This window comes from Dermochelys coriacea, chromosome 2, assembly GCF_009764565.3.
Source record: "Dermochelys coriacea isolate rDerCor1 chromosome 2, rDerCor1.pri.v4, whole genome shotgun sequence".
NCBI classification, from domain to species: Eukaryota; Metazoa; Chordata; order Testudines; family Dermochelyidae; genus Dermochelys; species Dermochelys coriacea.
In genome coordinates this window covers 241,748,485-241,767,975 of record NC_050069.1, presented here as the reverse complement: position 1 = coordinate 241,767,975, position 19,491 = coordinate 241,748,485, and the positions used below count along the sequence as shown (strand labels likewise).

Below are 19,491 nucleotides of genomic sequence, written 5' to 3'. Positions count from 1 at the left end.
TGAATCTTTCTGTAAACAGTTCGGTCATTTCTAAGAATGTTAATGAAAAATACAATGCCCATGGTTTTTAAAAAAAAAAAAAAAAGAGAAAAAACCACCACACACTTTTTACAACAGTTTGATTATAACACTCTAGCATCTGCATGTCTTGGAGCATGGACTTGAAATTTGGTAGGAGTTGCTCTTGTCAGGGATGTGCCTTTTGCTGTCCATGTGAAAATCCACCCTAATTTGGCCATGTTATAAGCCTCTAAAAATTGTGGTTTGTACAGGCTCAGTAGAGGCTGTCAGTTAAATTCTCTGAAAATGGCCTGCAATAAGGAGCTATGTAGATGGGGGTGTAGCATGTTGGGTTGGAGCATGCTCGGTACATAAGGCTGCAGTTACAGCTCCTGGCTGCTAGGAGCAACTGTCATACCAGGCACCAGAACTGAGAGCAGGGAAATGTTCTCTTCTGTTTTTAGTGTGTCTTGCTGGCATGCAGGCAACATATAGGAGAGAGGGAGCAACCTGTTTTTCCTCAAATGCTGAAGGATGAGATGTTGGAAAGAGGTGCACCTGTATCCCCCAATGTGAATAGGGCAGGCTATAGGAGCAGTGGGAACAGCTGTCGATGATGTGAGAAAAGAGAAATGCAGACAGGCTGGACAAGTGGGAATGAAGACTTTAACCACTAGAGAATACTGTCTTCCAGAACCTGGAATAGAACCCAGCATTCCAGAATCCCAACGTTTTTCTTCTGTCGGCAAAAAGCTGTGAAACTCGCTGGTAAAGTCCCCTCTACTATTTCATCCACATTTGACAACGTATTACTGTTTCCTCTGCCAGTTACCCCATTAGTTCAATTGGTAGAGGTCTGTGCAGTGGAGCTAAAGGCTCCAACCATACTGATGACCCATGTGGGGACAAAAAACAAATTCCATCACTTGGAATCATTCTTTATTTAAAAAAATAAGGAAATTTAAACGAAGGCTAAGGTTACAAAATCAAGAATTCAGAAGTTGAGAGGCCAGAATTAAGGCTGCAACTTTAATTTGACCTTTTTGTGCATATGTATTATACTCGTACTCCTTTTCTTTGTACTTGTGGCACCTTGGAGACTAACAAGTTTATCTGAGCATAAGCTTTCGAGAGCTACAGCTCACTTCATCGGATGCAGCCGATGAAGTAAGCTGTAGCTCACTTTTTTTTTTTTTTTTTTTTTTTTTTTTTTTTTTTTTTTTTTTTTTGCAAATACAGACTAACACGGCTGCTACTCTGAAACCTATACTCATACATGATCACATACTTTCCCCCCTATGCTGCATTCAGTGCACTGGTTGCACTGTGCTCTAGGGCAGTGGTTTTCAAACTGTGTTTTTCCCTGGAGACCCAGTTGAAGAAGCTTGTTGATGCCCACAAGCCAATGGAGCTGGGGATGAGGGGTTTGGGGTGTGGGAGGGACTCAGGGCTGGGGCAGAGGGTTGGGGTACAGATATGAGGGTTGTGGGGTGGAGACAGGAATGAGGGGTTCAGGGTATGGGAGAGGGCTCTGGGCTGGGCCAGGGATGAGGGGTTTGGGGTGCAGGAAAGGGTGCTGGGTTTGGGGGGGCTCAGAGCTGGGGCAGGGCATTGGGGCATGAGCTTACCTTGAGCACCTCCCAGTCAGCAGCACAATGGGGGTGCTAAGGCAGGCTTCCTGCTTGTCCTGGCACCGCAGACTGCGCTGCACCCTGGAAACGGTCAGCAGCAGGTCTAGCTCCTAGGTGGAGGCGCGCAAGTGGCTCCACATGGCTCATACCTTCAGGCACATCCCCAGCTCCCATTGGTCAGTTCCTGGCCAATGGGAGTACAGAGCCAGTGTTCAGGGCAGGGGCAGCGTGTGGAGCCCCATGGCCCCTCCCCCATCTAGGAGCCAGACCTGCTGCTGGCCACGTCTGGGGTGCAGCATGGTGTCTGAATACGTAGGGACTAACCTGCCTTAGCTGGGCAGCACTGCCGGTGGGACTTTTAATGGTCTGGTTGGCGGTGATGACCAGAGCCACCACAACCCAGTGCCTTACATTCTGCAACCCAGTACTGGGTCGTGACCCACAGTTTGAAAACCACTGTCTGGGGGTGAATTGGGAATGTGTAGTGAAGGAGGCTGTTGTCTCTAGGACCCCCACTTTAAAGTTGGAAGAAGTATAGTGAATGAGTCGGGGGGGACTGCAGGAAAAGAAAGGGATGTCTTTGTGAAGGCTGTTGAACTCACCCTGGGGAATTGGATTTTATCCCTGACTCTCCAAAAAAGTTCCACTGTGTTACTGGAGACTCACTACTGTAACGATGCTGGTTCTGGTGGGACCCAACCAAGAGTGCCAATTTGGGACAAATTGCTTAAAACAGGGCAGTCACAGCCCAAGGCTGGGGTTTTTCCATCTCTAAGGCAAGGCAAACCAAACCATCCAGACAGAGAAGACTTTGGTTTTACCTCACTGGCTAACCACAAGTCGGACAAGCAATTCCCTTAGATACTCCAGTTTCCCAGTATCACCACCAGTGCCACTCGTTATGGGGACAGATGGTTATGAAAACCAATACCCCAGTAAAAGAGAGGTTCTCTCGATCCCAAAGGACCAAGCTCCAGACCCAGGTCAATATACAAATCAGATCTTGCCCACAAATCACGCTGTTGCCAGCCTTTTAGAATCTAAAGGTTTATTCATAAAAGGAAAAATATATAGATGAGACCAAGAATTGGCTAAATGGAATCTATTACATACAGTAATGGCAAAGGTCTTGGTTCAGGCTTGCAGCAGTGATGGGATAAACTGCAGGTTCAAATCAAGTCTCTGGAGTACATCTACAGCTGGGATGGGTCTTTCAGTCCTTGGTTCAAAGCTTCAATGTAGCAAAGTCCCTCCAGAGGTAAGAAGCAGGATTGAAGACAAGATGGAGGAGCTGCAGCAGCATTTTATATTCTCTTGCCATGTGGTCTGTCTTTGTCTCAAAGAGAAGCTGTCCATCACATGGCATGGAAAAACCTCAGGTGTTCTATCCATAGGCATGGCCCTGCATATCTTGCTGAGTCACAAGGCGTGTCTGCCTTCTCTCAATGGGTCAGTTGTATAGCTGATGGTCCATAATGGGCCATTAAGCAGGCTAGGCAGAGCTGACACCAAGTTGTCTGGGCTGTCACCCAGAAGCATAGCATAAGTTTGAAATACAGACGGTGTAGAGCCAATACTTATATCTTTGAATACAAAAATGATAGCATAATTATAACCAACAAACAATAACCTTGTCTTAGACACCTTATTTGACCCCCTTTATACAAGATTTGGTGCCACTACAGGACCTTAGTTGCAACGATGTTCTATACGGTCCCAATTCAAGTCAATAACATCACAATTACTTTTTACAGGTGTGTGCTAATTGTGTTCCTTATTTTATGGGTGAATAACTTGAGACGTGTTAGCAGATTTGTAGAAATGCTGAATATTCACAACTACCACTGAAGTCATGAGCATTAACGATATAAAGCTATAAACGTGTTAACTATTCTGGAAAAGCAAAAAAAAAAAAAAAGCACTCAACAATTTTGGCTTTCATTTTCTTTGCATCAGTTCCCTGTCTGCAAAATACAATCTTGCCTCACATAAGAGAAATTAACAGTTCTGTATTCACTGCATAGTTTTAAATAATATGCAGTAAATAATTGAAAATTAAATGTTTGTGGGGTAGAGAGGAAGAGCTGTTGAGCTACTTTCTGTAAGCTCCATCTCATTTGTCGCTGAATGAAGTAGGAATCCAGTTTAAATAGTACGTGATCATGTAATTAAAGACTCTTTGTAGTACGTATATGGCAAGAGGGTGAATCAAGGTTATCTGCGCAACCTTAATTCTGGCATTTCCTAATTTCTGAGTGACATTCTTTTAATTTTTTTTAACGTAGCTATTCAGGGCAGAAAGGAAGTACATTTGCTATACATGTTTAGTCTTTTTTTCAGTACAGAATTTGTAGTGATCTAAACTTTCAAATATAATGGAAAAAAGAAAATAATGTATTACCTTACGCAATCATTTGCAAATAACAAAACTACTTGGCAAATAACAGAATGATTGGAATGAAGGTGTGCGGGGGGGGGAGTGGCGGGGGGTATAGGTTAATTAACTAAACATAAATGTAAACCATTATTCAAAAATCCTAGCTAGCCCGTTTCTTAATACTGCCATAATCTCTTGGCCCCTGTTTCTCCAGTATTTAAATGAAAGGATCTCTGAGAATAAGAGGCAAGGCGGAGTTCCAATTAAGACTAGTGGAAAAAAGAGTGGCTGTAAATTCAGAGGATCTAGTCAATAATACCTGTCCAAATATAACTTTGACTAGATCTCCTCATCTCCTTTCTTGAGGCTGCCCGCCTAAATCCTGTGCAGTAATCTCTAAGACTTATCAAAATAGTTAATGAGAATTGAGATATTCTTCAATTATTAAATAACTTTTTTCTTTTAAACAGGTGCAAATTTCTTGTGTTAATCCCTGCACAGAATTGTGATCAGTGAACTATAGGCTTCTCATGGGAATAACACTACCAACATACTTGGCTTACTTAAGCATTTTGTTGTTTAATTGAACCTTTGAATTCAACTTGTAACAAGGAGACCTCTAGGAGAGAGGTAAATGTTTCCTTTTCCATATAAAGTGATATTCACTAGTAGAACTTCCACTTGGGTAATTCATGAGATGAATTGAACAGAAAAGCCTTTAATGGTTCACAGACAGTATTCTCTAGTATTCCTGCATGTGCAAATTAGATTAGTACTTTTTGTTCTCCAAATCACTCATTTGATTAGTGAGAATTTTCCCTTGTGTAATAAGACACTTCACTTTGACTGGAAAACGTACACCTCTACCCCAATATAACGTTACCTGATATAACATGAATTCGGATATAACGCTGTATAGCAGCGCTCTGGGGGGTGGGGCTGCGTGCTCCAGCAGATCAGTGTGTCTGGCTCCGACACACTGCTCTGAGTGGCGTGTTAAGGGTGCTGGGCCGGGGCCGAGGGATTTATAAGGTGCAGAAGGTCTTGGGGGGCGGTCAGGGAGCAGGGGGGGTTGGATGGTTCGGCGGTTCTGGGGGCGGGGCGGTCAGGGGACAGGGAACGGGAGTGTTGGATAGGGAGTGGGAGTCCTGGGGGGCTGTCGGAGACAGGAGTGTGGATGGGGTCGGGGCAATTGGGGACAGGGAGTGGGGTTGGGTTGGATGGGTCGGGGGCTCTGAGGGGTGAGTCAGGGGATGGCAAGCAACTATTAACAGAAATGCTCAAGGCCAAAGCAAGTTGGATATAACATGGTTTCACCTGTAACGCGGTAAGATTTTTTTTTTTTTTTTTTTTTTTTGCGCTCCTGAGGACCGCATTATATTGGGGTAGAGGTGTATTTGAAGTTTTGCTCTCCCCTTCCAGCTTAACAGTCTCTGCAAAAAAAAATCCTTACGAAGGTCAATACGTGTCAGATTCTTCTTAGGCCTGGTCTACATTGGGGGGAGGATTGATCTAAGTTAAGCAACTTCAGCTATGTGAATAACGTAGCTGAAGTCGACGTACTTATATCTACTTACTGCGGTGTCTTTACTGTGGTAAGTTGACGGGAGAGTGCTCTGCGGTCAATTTATTGCGTCTACAACCACTGCTGGATCGATCGCTACCCGTCGATCCAGCGGGTAATGTAGACAAGCCCTTAGTGTTATTTCTCAAATGTGAGAAACAGCTTGAGAGATGTTTTCCTCCCTAAAGGGATGTCTTCACTAGGAAAAAATGTGTTCTTACCTTGCATTAGCTAACATGAGTTTAAAGTCCTAATGAAGACAAGACGAGTTGTAGTTTTAATGTGAGTTAGCAGGTCAAGGTCAATTCTAATCTCTTGCATAGTCTTTCTTTTCCATAAATTGGAAGTCTGACTAACCCCCTTTTTCCCCCCACCATATAGATCAACATGGAATCTTACACTGGCTTTAGAAATAATTAAATATCTAGTATTGCACAGTTAACCAATCTGAAGAGCACATGGATTGTCATTAAACTAGCTAGTAATGACTTGGAAACAATATATGGAACAAAAGTAAATGGATATTGTTTCAATAATGTGACCATAATGACACCATAATCTCCCTCTGAAGAATGTATTTTCAAATACACTTCACTCCTGATGAGAACAGATTAATCATTTTTTAATTATCAGATTATATTCTTCAACAAAAAGGATGGAAATTAAGATTTTGATTACATCTGGCATTTCTAAGCCTGTTGTTAGTGGTGGTAATCTTGGTAAAAGAGTGACTTTTTACACATTTGGGGAGTGTATGTAAGGCTCTCTACTTGGATGCAAGAGATTGCAAGACCAGGTTTTAATATTATTATTATTTATTATTATTATTTTATTATGAATCTCTCCCATCTTGCAGACCCTTCCCCTCCTTCCTCTGCCCCTTCCCCCCCTACCACCAAATTAAATAAAACCATACAAAGTTAGTTACAGCTGTCCTGACTACAGGAGGTGAAAGATGTCAACAATGCTCATTGCTGTGTAAACCTCAATCACTTTGTTTTATTTCTCTGCAGTTGGAAATATGCCTAGTTCTTTTAGAGTGGAGGCTTTTAGGTTTTTAGATAAACATCTCTTAATTCTTCACTGTCATCTGTTCTTGCAACCTGGCTTTCCTAGCCTCTTTAGGGATATCACTAGCAGAGTAATTTATGAAATGGAAGGCAGTTTATAAAGTGGCAAATCTCCTAAATTCTCTCATTCTGTAAACTAAGTAATTCTGGAATGATGGAAGATGGACCAGTAAAACTATTTATCAGTATCCTGTCCATATCTTTTTTTTTTTTTCTCCCCTCTTGGTGGTTTCAACACTTGCTTGTCTTGACGTTGTTGCTGTTCAGGGAATTGGTTTGGGAAGTGTTTTGACTGTTGGTAGAGAGAAGATAGGCAGTGGTTATTGGTATAATGGAGGTGGCTGACAGTGTTTTTGCTTCTTCCTTGTGTGAGGAAGAGGCCATGACAGTTGTAAGGGATTTCTTTCCAAGGATGATGTAGTCTAATCCATCAGTGATGGTTAAGTAATCCTACCTTCTTCAAATATCTTCCCTGTGTGTACTCCACTTCAAGTATGCATGTGCCTCTCAAGCCCTTGATCAGACATTTCTAGCTAGTAGTGTCCATTCAGCCTGCAAATGCACCCTATGCCTTCTCATGGCAGACACAGGCTATCTGGGGGTCAGCAGGCGAACTTCCCTCCGTTCCTTCTTTAATGCCTTGGCCTGAGACAGAACCCTAGCGCGTCCCCCTAGAGCATGCTCTGCCTTCTTTCTTTTACAGTTCAATACTTTTCTATTGTTTACAACAATAAAACTACCAACCCTCACTAATTACCTGCAGAAATGGGAGAAATTCGTCTATTGGCCCGGTGGTTGCTATCTCAGGGCTGAAATGGTTCCTAGATTAACTGCTGGATCTGAAGACATCTGGGCTATCTAGTAGTTTGGTCAAGTTATACCTCGCCGTGGTTTCAGCTTTTCATTTCCCAGTCAAGGGATTCTTTGGTTTTGCTCACTTGGTATTGTCCAAGTGATTGTTAGTTTGCAGCAAGGGATATTTAGGTTAGATTTTAAGAACAGTGTTAACTGTAAATATAGGTAAGCACTGGAATAGATTACCAAGGGACGTTTTGCAATCTCCATCGCTGGAGGTTTTTAAGAACGGGTTAGACAAATGCCTTTCTTGGATGGTTTAGGTATACCTAATCCTGCCTCAGCATCAGAGGGTAGCTTAGATGACCTCAAGGTCCCTTCCAGCCCAATGGTTCTATGATGATGCAAATAGGCAGTTAGTTACCTACATTTTATTAATTTCAGTGGGTCCAAAGCTGCATATTTAAATGTGAAGTTGCTTCAGACTTCTATATTTTTAATTTTTTAATCATTTAGCACCCCAGTTAATCCCATACCAGTACATTAATAGAACATTAAAATTGAATGATAAAGCACCAAAAGTCAATGCACATGCGCACAACAATTATCCCAAGGCTGTGTTTCCCACATTTCAGGATTCAGCACTCTAAACTGAAGTAATTTTATGTATTTCCAAGGGTTTTTTTACTTACCTTCTTCCTCTTTGCCCCCAACTTCCCTTTACGCAGGGCCTGCTCCTTTATTAGGAAGGTCACAGCAGTTAAATGGAAGGTGGGAAAACTACTGAATCCCTCCTCCTTTTTTCAGCTCCACCAAGATACCACATTGCTAGACCTCTTCATTCCTGCTCCCTCTTTGACAGTTTACCAAACCAAAAAAAAAAAAATTCCCCAAAAGCTAAGAAATAGACCTTGTTTACTCATCTTGCTATTGGAAGCCCACAAATACGGAAGCAATTTCTCAGTCAAAGAGAGAGCAGAATTTATTCCTTTGGAAGTGTCCAATTAAGATGACTCGGGAGGTTCAGACTGATGGTATAGATAAATTTGCTAAATAAACTTCTACTCAGTGTCCCTATTAAAACTTAGTTGGCAAGATTAGCTTTTAATCTCGTTACAAAAAATGTTTAATGTATTTCAGGAACAAATGAGTATAATTAGACTACGCTTTCACTCAGCAGTCATGATCAAAGCCTAAGCAACAGTTCTATTCTGGTGTTTTGTAATTAGATTTTTGTGCTACAGTAATTAAAGTGAAACCTTTCTTAAGCAACTACTGAAGGGACTGATAAATCAGTTGAATAACAGAAATGATCTTCTAATGAATTATCTTCCATATTCACTTCCAAATTCTGCTCCAGATGTTTTGGGTCTCTTTGCAAAGGGGGCAAGGGACCTCTTGAGGTCCCTTCCAGCCCTGTTGTTCTGTGATTCTATGAAGTTGCCCTTATCAGACCCTGAGGATTCCCTCACTATGGATGAATCTCTTGGTGGCATAAACTGATGTAGCTCTAGATTACATCAATGACTACTCTAACTTAAGCCGGGAGCTAAAGCAGCCCTTAGCACCCTAGGAAATTGGAGAAATGCAAAAGTAGCTTAGATCCCCTGTGTTCTTGTAAATATCTAAACACACTTGTATAGTATTTCTTTGCTTACCCAGTACTTCAGAAAATGAGCTGGAACCCCAAATTTAGTTCTTTGGAGTGTAAATTTTCATGGGTAGATGGTGCTTTAAGAAGTAGTTTGCATAACCAATTACAGGTACACTTAAGCCCCAGTCACAACAGAAGGAAGATCCAAGGGACTGAGACAGTGTCAACTTCTCACCTCTTTTTTTTTTTTTTTTTTTTTTTTTTTTTTTTACCATCTCCCAGTTATCCAGATAGAGGCTAAGTTTACACTACAAGCATTACAGCAGCATAGTTGCAGCTATGCTGCTACGATGTAGACACTACATCAACAGAAGGGTTTTTCCGTCATTGTAGTAAATCCAATTTCGTGAGAGGCTCGGTTGACTAAGGAATTCTTCCATCAACCTAGCAGTGTCTATGGCCTACAGAGTTAAGTCGACATAAGCCACTTCGCATTGAGGTGGGGACAAGGGGGGTATTTCTCCCTTAAGGCCTGACACTGACTGTTCTGGTCACAGTTGTGAACTTCACTGCCCAGGGCCGGAAGGCCTCCCTCCTCTAAAGTTCCACAAACTTTTGAAATGCTTTTTCCTGATTTCCCAACTTGGCAAGCACACCTAGCAATTCTCCATTGTTGTGTGTAATTTACCAGCTGAGCATGCTGGCTATGTGCTCTAGCTTGGAGTAGACAAAAGATATTGGGTCCTTGGTCCTTTGGGGAGAAGAAACTGTGCAAGCACAGCTACAGACCAGCTGTAGAATTGTGGACCTCTGAGTAAATTTAATGGGGGATGCAGAAAAATGGGTACAACAGGGACCAGCTGCAGTGCTGTAGGAAAGCAGAGGAACTGCAGTAGGCATCTCAGAAGGCCAGGGAGGCCAACAGGTGATTAGGTGCCAAGCCACCGACCTGTTTTTACAAAGAGCTGCATGCCATACTTGATGGAGACCTCACCACTATGCTGCATACCACTGTTGATACCTCTGAGGAGTTTGAGCCATAGGCCCCTGACATGAACAGTGAGTAAGGGGAGTAGGATGAGGGACATGTGACTAGGGGATCCAGATATGCTGTGAGCAAGAACCAGTTTGAGATCCCACTGCAGATCAGTCATTTCTGGCAGTCAAGCCTGGGAGGGAATGATCCTCTGTAAGTGTTTAAATTTAATTTCCTGTTACAATGTTGGTGCCCCCAGCTCAACTGGGCACAGCAAATTAATTAATTTCAGCAATTGACTTTTCATACTAGAAGAGGTAGCAGTACAACAAAGAGAGGTAGTGTTACCTGTCTTTCATTGCTCTGCGGAGTTAGGCAAGGGGGGGCCATGTGGTTCATGTACATAGTGGTGTCCCTTGAATCTTCATGAGAGATCTCTGAAACTTTCAAGGAGGTCCTCTGCAATCTTCTCCTGAAGGCTTCTAGGGATGGCAGCCTTATTTCTTCTCACCTGGTAAGATATTTTCCCACACTGGCCAGGGATAACATGGACAGGCACCATTGCAGCACACAGGCTAGCAGCGTATAGGCACAAGCAGCTTTGGGACTCCAGCAGCCACTGTGCTCTCTGTGGGCTTGTTTACTATGCGGGTAAGTCGACAAGTAACATTACTCCAGCTACGTGAATAACATAGCTGGAGTCGACATAGCTTAGGTCGACTTACCCCAGTGTCTTCACTGTGCTGCGTCAACAGGAGATGCTCTCCAGACTTCTCCAACTCTCCGAGAAGAGTAAGAGTACCGGGGTCAACTGGAGAGTGCTCTGCGATCAATTTAGCAGGTCTTCACTAGACCTGCTGAATTGATCCCTGTCGATTGCAGCAGCGTTAATCTCCCCATAGTGAATACCAGCCCTGAGCCTTTGTTTATCCTCAGGAGGGAGAGATGAGCTAAAATGACCACCGCCTATGAAAAAATGATGCCGGTATTCAGTGCCATTGCTCTATACCAGAGGTTCTCAACCTTTTTCTTTCTGAGCCTCCCCTCCTCCCCCAACATGCTAGAAAAACTCCAGTGCCCAGCGGGGGTAAGGTCCAGGCCAGGGGTGGGAACCCTTGGGCATAGGCGTAGTTTGGCCTCTATTTGGGGCAGGGGGACAAGGGCTGGCAGGGCTTTGGCCAGCTATATACAGGAGGGTCCAGGGAAGGAGCACCACCTCCACCCTGACTCACCTCGGCAGGCCACCCACGTGTCTGGGCTGTGTACTTGTGGCTACTTCCCGAGGGCTCTGCTGGGCCTGGAGCTGCCCCGGGTGTAAGCAAAAGGGACTGGAGCCTAGGAGCAGCCACAACTCCAGGCACCAGCAGCAGATGGGAATGCCATGGCTGGCCACTCCATGGCATCACCAGCTAGAGGAACAGCTGTCCCACATTGCCTGGGTCCAGCTTCCTGCCTAGGACCTAGCCAGGGAGCGGGGCCTGATGGAAGTTGGGGGAGAGGAGGAGGTGGGGGGCTGGAGCTGCGCCCAGGACTGCCCACTCTGGGTAAGGCACTGCACTTTGTGGGGGGCAACACCCTTGTGCCCCCTCAACTCTACTCAGGAGCTCAAGATTTCTTCCCATGTCAGGGTTTCAGGATTCCCCACACCCTCATTCCAGGCTGCAGCAGGGGGTGGGAGAGGAGGGACTTCAGCCTTGTGCTGCTCCTGGCTCAGGACTGGAGTTGCAGCTCTGCGTCACTCCTGGTGGGGGGGAAGGGCAAGAGGAGAGCCCAGGACTTCAGCCCTGCACCGCTCCCCCCTTCAGCCCTGCAGGGAGATGGGGAGAGTCAGTGACTGGGCTCTGTGGCCCGCTCCCTCCCCGAAAGGGCTCGTGGACCCCCAGTTGAGAGCCGCTGCTCTCTACTTGTAGTTTTGTGCAACTGAGTAATTCCTTCCTCATTTCCCTCATCCATGGTGTGCCATACTCACCATGACTGGTGCTGAGAGTGGTGTCATGCACAAGCGCACCCAAGCAGAAGTATCAATAATTATGTCTTGTTTAAAATTTTAGGGGAGGAGAGGAAGGAAATAAGTTTTGCTTTATGTTGTGACTATTACTGACAACGGTACCTCTGTGTTTACTGCTGTTGGGGCCTTGAGGAGTTCCCCCTGCACATTTGCAGTGTTCCTGAATTAGATGAGGAGAAATGAGAGAACTCGGAATGACCTGTTCAATGGAATCCTGCAAACCAGTGTGAGCACAGGCCCTGGAGGGTGAACATTGCTGACAGCCTGGAGAAGGAAAAAGTCGAGAGGAAACAGGCCCAGGAGAGACTGCAGGAAAAGGAGAGGGAGATGCAACAGGACATAATGGGGCTTCTTTGGCTGCAAACACAGATGCTGTGCACTCTTGTGGACCTACAGGTTCAACAATCCCAGTTTCAGCCTCCTTTGCAGTCCATGGAGAACTCCATGCAGCACCTACATCCTTCCCTGCCTCCAACATTCCTTATAGCATCAGGGGCTGCTGTCCTACTGCTACCATTCCACCCCGAGTGACCACATAGATAGGGTTGCGCCAAATTCATGGTCCATTTTGGTCAATTTCAGTCACAGGATTTTTTTTAAATGGTAAATTTCATTATTTCAGCTATTTAAATCTGAAATTTCACAGTGTTGTAATTGTAGGAGACCTGACCCAAAAAAGAGTTGTGCGGGGGGGTCACAAGGTTATTGTAGGAGGGTTGCGATATTGCTACTCTTACTTCTGCCCTGCTGCTGGCAGCGGTGCTGGAGAGTGGCGCCTGCTGGCCAGGAGCCCAGCTCTGAAGGCAGAGCCACTGCCAGCAGCAGTGCAGAAGTAAGGGTAGCATGGTATGATATGCCGCCCAGTTCTGAAGTTGGCACAGAAGTAAGGGTAGCAATACCATGGCCCCCTAAAATAACCTTGTGACACCCACGCACTCCACCCCCTGCAACTCCCTTTTGGGTCAGGACCCCCAATTTGAGAAATGCTGGTCTCCCCCCATGAAACCCCTATAGTATAGGGTAAAAGCACACGAAAGACCAGATTTCACGGTCTGACATGTTTTTCATGGCTGTGAATTTGGTAGGGCCCTAATTATAGACAACCACAGCTTCACATACACTGACCTGTCAATGCCATAGTTGCTTTGTGTAGCTAAAATGGACATGAATATTCTTTCCGCTTCATAAGTTCTGTTAATTTTTTAAGTTTTTAATATATTTGCTTTTACAGTGCACAGATTTTTTCACTCATTACTGAATAAAATTAAATTACTTTCCAAATAATAGCTCTTTATTAGTTCACAACATAGGCTGCAGAGTGCCTAACAGCTCTGAAAGCACCTACTTACTTGTTACTGTACAGTACAAAACAACTCATAGACTTGGTGACAAACACTGTAATAATCATATATGTAAGCAAGCACCACAGAGTTCCTAACAGACCACAAAACAGTAGGGCCGTATACCACATTGTGTTACTGTGTCTCACTGTTAAAGTGCTCTGTATAGCTCTGCATTGAGCTGTCCTAATAGCCCGTGGGTCTGGCTGGTCAAACTCAGCAGACAGCTGCTCCTCCTCCACCCCGATGGCAACTTTTCTCCCTTTGCTTCAGATACTAGTTAGGACACAGCAGGCAGCTATAACCATTAGAATATTTTTTTTTTTCCTCACTGAGATCCAGTCTTGTGAGTAAACAATGCCAGCGTCACTTCAGTCTACCAAAAGCACAATCAGCTGTCATTCTGCACCTTCTGAGCTGGTAGTTAAATCTTTCCTTGGTGCTGTCAGGATGGCCAGTGTATAGCTTCATGAGCGAGAGGACTAAGGGGTCAGCTGGGTCCCCAAGGATCACTATTGGCATTTCGTCATTCCCAGTGGTAATCCCCCAGTCAGGAAAGAGTCCCTGCTTGTAGCTTTCTGAAAAGTCCTGTGTTTTCAAAGATGGGAGAGTCATCCACCTTCCCTGACTAGCCCATGCTGATGTCAGTGAAACATCTTCTGTGATCCATAAGTGCTTGGGTACACCATAGAAGAGATGTACTCTGTAACAAGATGGTTTAGTGTCAAACATTTGCATACTATCGCTCATCTGCAGCTTGGGAACATCATTGCTGTACATCCGTCCGCTCTACCCTGTACATTGCAGAGAGTCGCATTTCTGCGTTGCAGGAGATGATTAATGGCCCTGCACATTTGCATGACAGTGGCCTCCACAATGGATTTTCCAACTCCAAATTGTTTTCTGATTTACCGGTAGGAATCTGGTGTGGCAAGTTTCCACAATGCCATTGCTACTCACTCCTCCACTGTAGGGCAGTTCTTATTTTGGTGTCCCTGCACTGGACGACCGGGACAAGCTCAGCACACGGTTCCAGGAATGTGGCCTTGCTCATCCGAAAATTCTGCAGCTGCTGCTAGTCATCCCAAGCCTATATTACTATTTGAGCACTCCAGCATTTGAAGCTGCTCTGTGACCGCCACCAGCAGCCTTGAATTGGGTCTTAATATGTCCCACAGCAATATGTCCTCCAAGAACACATGTTGCCTGCTTATTTGGTGGTTCGTGCAGCTCTAGAAATTCTGGAGGATCACGTATCCTGTGCTTAAAATGCTTAGGATAATGGTGCAGAGCTGTACAGTCTCTGTGCTTCTGTCAGAGATGTTGGTCAACAAGGAAGGCCAAGTGGGCTTATGGGATTTTGAAAGAAGGCATGAAAATTATGGGGTAGATGACATTATTGGAAGGAGACAGTTGCACACTGGTAAGTGGACCCCTTGCTCCCAGTCACCCCTGTGTGCATTGCCAAAACTTCGCCACCATCCAGCGCACTGTCTTTTGAGGATTGCACACTGGGATGCCTACCCATGGAAAACTTCACTGCATTGATACAAGCACTCCTGGTGGGTACATGTACTACTGACACTACGAGCCAAATATGCATGCACACAAACAATAGGCTAATGTTGACAACTTTATGCCAAAGTAACTTGCATCGACCAAAGTTTGTAGTGTAGACATGGCCGATACTTAGGTCAGTTTAACTACGTGTCTCGGGTGTGAATTTTTCACACTCCTGAGTGATGTAGCTAGGTCCACCTAAGGTCTTGGGTGTAGACCAGGCCTGAGTCTTCAGAGCGTGGAACCAGGCCTCCCAGGAGGCAAGAGACTTCCAGGAGCAGTCCGAGCTGCACTGATGGTAGGGGGAAGGAGCCGGGCTGGACTATACCCACTCATCCTCTGCCTCCCACCCGATCCCAGGAGCCCAGATTTAGATACCAACACTACAATGGCCTACTGGCTGGAATTCCCACTCCTTCCTGGGAGGCAAGCAGCAGGAGCAGGGTGTGGGCTGGGCAAGTCACTTGCCCCACTGTGGAGCTGGGCTCTAGTAACACAACCTCAGCAGCACCTAGGACGGTGATGTAGGGCAGGAGTTCCCACAAATTCCTAGGGTCTGATTTCTCAGGAGGCAAGAGAAACTCCCTCTGGTTGCTGCTTGTGTTCTGGTTGCTGCTGGTCACTTCTGCAGAGAGAGAAGCATAATGAAAGCCTTTAAAATGAGACTGGTGGCTGCTGTTCTGGTTGAGCTTTGAAATAGAGGAGAACTTAACTTTATAAAAAGTTAATCATTGTTCAGATGTATAATAGTTGGGCCAACTGTGTGAGACAAAAGCGTGTGTGTGTATACAGAAATTAAAAACTAACAAGGAGCATGCCTGGCACTATCCTGATTATTAGTGCTTGTATGTTCTGTCTCTTCAGGGCAGGGTCCATATGACCACGCCAGTTTCAATTATTTTGGTAATTTTATTTAAAAATACCTGTCGGCAAGTGTGTCTGCAACAGTACAGACAACAAAAAAGGATTCAGGAAATGTTTTTGACAAATAGATTCCTTTCTCGGCATATTAATACGGAACTTTAACTAATTAAACGACAGTACAGAACCGTATTTCACACACCCCTCAGAAGCAGTGCAAAGGCTTGGGGGAGTCTGGTAAAGGAAGAGTTGAGGAAGAGGGAAGTAATTGCTGGGAAGGAGACTGGGAGTGAATCTGGAGGTTTGTTGGGTGTGGGTGAGAGAAGGATGGAATAGATTGTTTTGTTTTTGTTGTTTGGAGGGGAGACTATTAAGTTTAAAGTATGGGCTGGATGAATGGACTATAAGGTGGATAGAAAGTTGTCAGGCTCAATGGGTAGTGATCAATGGCTCCATGTCTAGTTAGCAGCCACTATCAAGTGGAGTGCCCCAAGAGTCGGTCCTCGGGCCGGTTTTGTTCAATATCTTCATAAATGATTTGGAGGATGGTGTGGATTGCACCCTCAGCAAGTTTGCAGATGACACTAAACTGGGAGGAGAGGTAGATACGCTGGAGGGTAGGGCTAAGATACAGAGGGCCCTAGACAAATTAGAGGATTGGGCCAAAAGAAATCTGATGAGGTTCAACAAGGACAAGTGCAGAGTCCTGCACTTAGGACTGAAGAATCCCATGCACTGCTATAGACTAGGGACCGAATGACTCGGCAGCAGTTCTGCAGAAAAGGACCTAGGGGTTACAGTGGACGAGAAGCTGGATATGAGTCAACAGTGTGCCGTTGTTGCCAAGAAGGCCAATGGCATTTTGGGATGTATAAGTAAGGGCATTGCCAGCAGATCGAGGGACGTGATCATTCCCCTCTATTCAACATTGGTGAGGCCTCATCTGGAGTACTGTGTTCAGTTCTGGGCCCCACACTGCAAGAGGGATGTGGAAAAATTGGAAAGAGTCCAGCGGAGGGCAACAAAAATGATTAGGGAACTGGAACACATGACTTCTGAGGAGAGGCTGAGGGAACTGGGATTGTTTAGTCTGTGGAAGAGAAGAATGAGGGGGGATTTGATAGCTGCTTTCAACTACCTGAAAGGGGGTTTCGAAGAGGATGGATCTAGACTGTTCTCAGTGGTAGCAGATGACAGAACAAGGAGTAATGGTCTCAAGTTGCAGTGTGGGAGGTTTAGGTTGGATATTAGGAAAAACTTTTTCACTAGGAGGGTGGTGAAACACTGGAATGTGTTACCTAGCGAGGTGGTGGAATCTCCTTCCTTAAAAGTTTTTAAGGTCAGGCTTGACAAAGCCCTGGCTGGGATGATTTAGTTGGGGATTGGCCCTGCTTTGAGCAGGGGGTTGGACTAGATGACCTCCTCAGGTCCCTTCCAACCCTGATATTCTATGATTGGGGATTTGTGGAGCCACTCCCATGCAGGCCTTGGCTGACCTCTAATCTCTCCCATTCAGCCAGGTATAAGCTGTCCCCATGTTCCGTCTACCTCCACTCCCATTCAGTCCCTGGCTCAGTGCTGTCACCCCATTACCTCCTGCGCACCTGCATCCCATGCCTCCTCATCTGACCTTATGGGTAGGATGCTGTGAGGAAGGTAGTCTTTGCCCACTCCCTCTCCTAGGCTGGCTGTTCCTGCCATGAGCTGTCTGCCCTCTCTTCTGGTGCCACATCCACCCCTGGTGGTCAAAAGGTGTAATTGCAGCTTCCCTTTGCGTCCCCCATCAGAATCAATTATTCTGCCTGGTATGGGGGGACACGTTAGTTCTGTGCTTGGCAATGTTGCAGAATTGCCCCAGGAATAAAGTTTATTCAGGGCTTTGTGCTGTTACCCGATTCTGGCTGAGGTCTTTTGGAGCTACTGCAATACAAATAACTATCAATAATAGGTAAATTTAATTGGGACTACATTTACATTATTTAGATTGATAACTTAGAAATCCAGCAGTTGGATTTTAACCAAATTCTATGTAGTCAGGTATTAATGGAGGGGAGATTCTTGGTCATGGAAGCCAAGTCTGCTTACACAAAGGCTGATTTAATCCAGTTGTAACACACTTCCTTCTGCATTTTGGGTAGAGTAACACTAACAATCTGTAGTAATGGTATTTCGTGTTTTCAAAGCACTGTACAAACATTACTACTTCACAATTCTTTGAAGTAAGCAAGTATAAATCCCCCTTTTTGCAGATGTGGAAACAGCAGTCACATCAGTGCCCAAACCAGAATTAAAATAAGTTTTTCATACCTTTGTTCAGTACATCAGACCATAATGTCCATTTTATTATAACTGCTGTACAAGTATTTTTTGTTGCTCCTCGTTTTCTCAACTTTTTTCATTCTTTGGGTTGAAGCTGTAATTAATGATTACTGAGTAATTATCTATTTTTTCTATTATTGAATAGTAAATCCTAACTACTTTGAGCAGATGTCTTGAAACTTTAACAGATGTATGCTTAATGTAGAAATACAAACAGTGAAGTATTAAACAAAGTACCTTTTATAGGAATGTATAAAAAATTTACTATTAAATACACCTGCCAAATGAGACTTTTCAAAGTCTGTTCTTTCTCAGAAAGCTGTCGATGTAGTAGTATGTTTTTTTTATTTCTGGACACTGGACTTCAAATCTTTAACAAGGTCCTAATAGTTTTCCAGAGTTATCAAGGTTTTTGCAGTGATCCGATCTGCACAATGTGCTCTGTGCACAGCTAGCTTTCAAGACCATTGGGAAACTAATTCTGCACTAGCTTTAATCTCCCTATTTGCTTTTTTTGAGCCAAATGGAACAAGTTAAATGAATTGTCAAGAAATTGCACTGGTTTCCTGTTTGCTTGTGAAAACAAACCAGGGTGCTTGACTTGGATCTAAAAAGGCTATCTGAGAGGGCATCCCAGCATTGGAGGTCATTTGAGGTACTGGAGCTAATGGTTCCTTTTGACTTAACATTTGTGGACTTGTAGTAGGGCATTACCATGAAGGACCCTCCAGCTCTAGAGTTCTATCTTACCACTAGTTTGACAAAATCTGTTGGCCTTAAGACCAGTCTCTTCTCCCAGGTGAGGCATGTAATATTATATTGGATGAGTGTTCCAATGGTGACAGTAAGCACTTTTCAAAATCCCATCCCAGATCAAATGACTTACAAGCACAAGTCCCATTGGCAAAAAGAAAAGGAGTACTTGTGGCACCTTAGAGACTAACAAATTTATTAGAGCATAAGCTTTCGTGAGCTACAGCTCACTTCATCGGATTTCAGTGGGACTTTGGATGCTTTGAAAACGTTAACACAGCCAAGTTTCCATGTTAGAATATGAAACAATGGGTTTCATCATAAGCACTGTAAGGAGAGTGATGATAAAACCCATTGTTTCATTTTGTGTGTGTGTGTGTGTGTGTGTGTGTGTGTGTATATGTGTATATGTGTATATATGTATCTATATAAAATAAAACTCCCCACTGTATTTTCCACTGAATGAATCCGATGAAGTGAGCTGTAGCTCACAAGCTTCTGCTCAAATAAATTTGTTTCTAAGGTGCCACAAGTACTCCTTTTTCTTTTTGCCATATTAGTTAGGGCCTAGTGATAGTGATGGGTACATGTATCAATGAATAAATGAGATGAGGCTCTTTCCCTCTCTCCCTCCCTCCCCCTG

At 44.4% G+C, this 19,491-nt stretch overlaps 1 protein-coding gene and 1 long non-coding RNA gene across 8 annotated transcripts in view; one reads left to right on the top strand and one right to left on the bottom strand.

Moving 5' to 3' along the window:
- Window positions 1–19,491, top strand: part of EPC1 (enhancer of polycomb homolog 1) — a 114,040-nt gene that overhangs the window by 54,234 nt on the left and 40,315 nt on the right. The gene's annotated exons all lie outside the window — the stretch shown is intronic.
- On the bottom strand, window positions 1,072–13,450 carry LOC122459035. 2 transcript variants are annotated; one of them, XR_006279455.1, is made up of 3 exons: window positions 7,400–7,451; window positions 6,221–6,934; window positions 1,072–1,082 (listed from the first exon to the last, which is right to left on the bottom strand). It is a non-coding gene; the product is annotated as an uncharacterized LOC122459035 (long non-coding RNA). The 2 variants fall into 2 exon arrangements; XR_006279454.1 differs by lacking the exon at window positions 1,072–1,082 and adding an exon at window positions 13,440–13,450 and having other exon boundaries at window positions 5,597–6,934; window positions 7,400–7,444.